We start from the raw sequence: 4,824 nt of genomic DNA, 5'->3' as shown, positions 1-4,824 counted from the left end.
TATTTATTTATTTATTTATTTAATTTTGGCTAAAACGGCTCTCCATATTTATCATCCTTCAGGCTCTGATGGAAATTAATTTGAAGCTGAGTATTTTTTTAAATAAAAATCGTTAGATTACTCTCAAGCAAAATGAGGGAAAATCTGTGTAAATTACAGACATTCTGTTCACGTGATCAGCTGACTGATTTAAATACATCTTAACATTCATGAGGTACTTTACATTGACTGTTTATGGTTGAGTGTGGGCGTGTAGAGGGTAGAACCTGAGGCGGGACCTCGTGCGCAAACTCTGACGTGCGGCTGTGATYTATAAAGGAAAGATGCGCATAAACATGCGTACGTACGGTTTTATAAATCTGAAATTTTTTTTGGAGTACGCCATTTCCACCTTTTGGCTGTACGTTCACTTTTAGTATGGTTTCCACGCAATCCTTTATAAATGAGACCCCTGAACTGTCTTCCAAATTTTAGGACCAGGACTAGTGAACTTTGTGCTTTAAACAGAAATGTAGTAACATTAACTAGCAAATATGTAAGTCAGCATTTTACATATACACAATTTAAGACATTAGCTAGCTGTAGATGGCTGTTCTGTGCTTCACTTCAAAATGGCAGATCATAATTCATGTAACACAACTTTTGAACACTGGATAACAGGTAAAATCTTCACAAAAACTTACGTGAGGACAAAAAAAATCTGCCTTAGTTTGCTTCAAGATTTTAGATTTTATCCATAACCCAAATGGAGCTTCTTAGCACAAGATCCAAGTCATTACAAAGATCTGGGTAACTCTGGTAGTTGATTGGTAACATCAAATAGCATCCACATGTATGTGCTTGAAGACGATACTGGAATGCAGATGTCTCTATGAACAGTGATGGGGTGTTCAAACAGCATGGCTGCCCCTGTGCAGAAGCGAAGGAATGATTTCAAAGTAGTTTTGTCAGATTCCCCTATCTTCATATGTCTTGTCACAGTGTTTTGAAGTGCAGTCATCTGTTCTGGGAATTTCAGAAGGTCCTTAACACGCTTTGGTGTTGGTAGACAGCAGACAAGACATGGATCTCTACAGACTCTTCACACAGTAGCTATGTTTACATGCACAAAATTTTTTGATCGAATTGAAACGTATTCCAATTAAATGATCCAAATGTGTTGTTTATGTGGGTACAATCCGATCATGAATGTTTACATGCATCAGGCTTTTATTCAGAAAAGAACATGCGCAGAGTTGTTACTGTTTGTTAAAAAACACAGAAGAAAATGTTATAATACCATAAACAATGGTCTTCTGAGTGCCCAGAATGGACCCGTGATGGGTTTTAATAATGGTGAAGACGTAACTGGACTCTGTGGTTGAGCTATAGGTGACATGGACAAAGCAACACATGCTGTTTGTCTTCCTTCTTTAATGAATGAGAGAACGGGAGGAAAGTTCTGTGCTGCTGGAAACTATAGCACTGCTGTCCCTCCCTCTACAAAAGTGCAGAAACCGATGGGTGATGCGCAGTCCAGTCAGTTTTCACGATCAGAATAAGCTGATCGGAATGTTTACATGAACACCGTTTGGATTATCAATCAGCATAAACCACCCCTCTCATTCCGATTACAAATTCATTTGGATTGAGCTGAATCGGATCAGAATAATTAGAATGGGGTGTTTACATGACGCTTTTTATTCTGAATGGCCGTTTAATCTGATTACTTATATCCAGGTAAACATAGCTACTGATCACTCAACAAGCACTCTCTTTACACCATGTTTGCTTAAACTGTAGCCAACAAAATGAGAACATCTCCATCCTTTTCAATTCAATCCCATAGCAAACCTTATACAATATATTGAACCACAAAGAGGATCTCTAATTAAGTTAATTCAGTTTGTTGTATGACTGATAAGAGGCAGACGTCCATGCTTCTGTTGAGAACCTGCTGGCTCTCCATTCAAACATGGAGAGCAATGCAGGACAATGGTAGATTTTTCACCCTCTCCTTACCGAAGGTTGAGGGAGTCGGGCTGTGGAGCTCAATGGGGCTAAAGTCTTATCAGTTCGAGCTGCTGGTTCAAAGGGTTGAATTAGTAGCCATGTTTACATGCACAAAATTCTTTGATCGGATTGAAATATATTCAGATTAAATAGTCGGAATATATTGTTTATATGAGCACAATCCAATCATGATGAGTGTTTACATGCACCAGGCTTTTATTCAGAACAGAAGCAATGACATGCACAGTTGCTAACTTTTTTTTTTTGCAAAGCGGCGCAGCCTGTGTGACATCTTTATTGAATGAGAAAAGGGGAGGAAAAGTTTTGTGCTGCTGAAAACCTCCCTCCACAAAATAGCAGAAACCGGTGGATGAAAGTTAGCAGACATGAGCAGTCGGGTCAGTTTTCCACAATCAGAATAAAATGATCGGATTAAGTGTTTACATGCACGCTGTTCGGATTATCAATCGGCATAAACCACCCCTTTCACTCCGATTACAAATTCTTTCGGATCGAGCTGAATCAGGTCAGAATAATCCAAATGGGGTGTTTACATGACGCATTTTATTCCGAATGGCCGTTTAATCTGATTACTTATGTTCATGTAAACGTAGTGCTAGTGATGCATGAATCCTGGTGTAATTGGGGCATTGTGTGTATCTGTCTGTGTGTGACTGTTAAAGTGATGTTAGCATTATTGCTAACAAGCTAATGTTAAGCAGTAACAGACTTTCATGTGGTGCTAGCTGTTTCGACCCCTGACTGCCATCTGAGAGAGAGAATTTTATACCAGAACACGAAAGCTATCTATGTTTGTAACCAGTGCATGAACTTTATTTATAATTAAAGGAAAGACATACATTTGAAATGAAATGTGCTTCAAGTGAGCTAGAGTTTGTGTGAAGAATATTGACGCAACATAACTCATTAACTTCTGCCAGTCAAATGGTGAATATAGAGTCTATATATTTGTGAATCTGATTCTAATGGAATGGAATGGATCAATGCTTCACCAGCCATGAACCTCAGCAGGTCAATGAGCAGAATATCACTTCAACAATGATCAGACTATTCCTTTAAGTTGCTATTTCAGTGATTCGAGTTATGGCCGCAAAACATCTTTTTAAAGACATCACTGGTATGATGTTCAAAAATAAAATAATATATATTTTTAAGAAACTAAAATAGTTAAATATAAATCAACATATTCAGTTTAGCTCCTGTTATTTTTTGTGAAATACATATTGTTGCCTTGAGGCATGATAAGAACGCTTTCTTTCCTCCAAACCCCGTCTGATTAAACTTGGATTTGATGTTATTAAATAAACATTATTAAAGACCTTAAGCAATGTTCAAATCAGATTTAAGGATAATTTTATTAGAAAACCGGAAATGTTTTGAAAATAATGTGTTATCTAAATGTCACACTATGCACACTTCCTCACCAAAATAATTTTTATTTTCCAACAGGATCTTATATTCACCTTTATTGGACCAATCAATCCCAATGAATGAATGAATGAATGAATGAATGAATAAATGAATGAATCAGTCAGTCAGTCAATGAGTCAGTCAGTCAGTCAGTCAATCAATCAATCATATTTTTATAAACATGTAGGGATCTGCACACAGGCTTTTTTCCTGGCTGCAGTGCAGAATAAAGAAATGTTATAAAGAATGGTGACATCAGTGAGGTACACGTGTGAAAAAGTATTGTGTTTTTGTTCTGACAGCACAGAATTTTTGGTCAGAGGGCAGTTTTTTTAAAGGTCCTGTGGCTTGAGTCCTCTGCTGTCTTTCAAGCCCATCTGATGATCCTGGAACCTTGCACTTCAGTGGAGATGTTTAGCTACTGAAGCACCCTGACAGCATGCATCCGCCTGGGAGCAAGGCATAACTTTAGGTCTAACACTGGGGGGTTATGCTCTCTGTCCATTTATTTATTGAATAAATTACTTTTGTAAAATGATTCAGGATATTTTAGGGTTAAAATACATTTTAATGCTTTTACTGTGATTTACTTAACTTTCCTGTTTTCTCTGTATTTATTCTGCTCCTTTTCTGTTCCACATCAGTTCAACAAGTAAGAAAAAAACTTACTATTTTTCTGCATTTTTTCTAGCAGTAACACACATTTTAAATTTTTTTGATTTACTATATAACATAACTTAATTTCACAAATTTCAAAGAGTGTGCATTTACATGGTTCACTACAGTTTAACTCGGAAAAATTACAACACGATTCAACAAATACAGCCATAATATGACAAGAGCAGACTAAAACCCTGCATGTCACCTTCAGCAATTATGCTTAAATGTTCGTTGTGTAAACTGAAATCATATTAGAGTTACCTAAAAACAACAAGAGAGTTACAGCTGTGTATTTAASCAGTTCATTTCAGCTGTGTTAAAGCACTTGCAAGACTATGGCGGTTTCAAATTATTATGGTTTTACTAATGGTAATCACTATAAAAAATGACTTGGATAACACTGCTGACACGTAAAATGCAGCAGCAGCAAGAATCGCCTCGAAGCCGTGCGGAAGTCTTTCTCCATGGCCTCTCCAAACTCCTCCCACGCCCGGGTTTTTGCCTCAGCGACCACCCGAGCCGCATGCCGCTTCGCCTGCTGGTACCCATCAGCTGCTTCTGGAGTCCCGTAGGCCAGAAAGGCCCGATAGGACTCCTTCTTCAGCTTGACAGCATCCCTCACCGAAGGTCTCCACCAACGGGTTCGAGAGTCTCCGCTGCGACAGGCACCAACAACCTTGCGGCCGCAGCTCCGATAAGCTGCCTTGCCAATGGAGGCCCAGAACATGGTCCATTCAGACT

The sequence above is a fragment of the Austrofundulus limnaeus genome, unplaced genomic scaffold, assembly GCF_001266775.1.
Source record: "Austrofundulus limnaeus strain Quisiro unplaced genomic scaffold, Austrofundulus_limnaeus-1.0 Scaffold47, whole genome shotgun sequence".
Lineage (NCBI taxonomy): Eukaryota > Metazoa > Chordata > Actinopteri > Cyprinodontiformes > Rivulidae > Austrofundulus > Austrofundulus limnaeus.
This window is presented reverse-complemented; position numbering follows the sequence as displayed.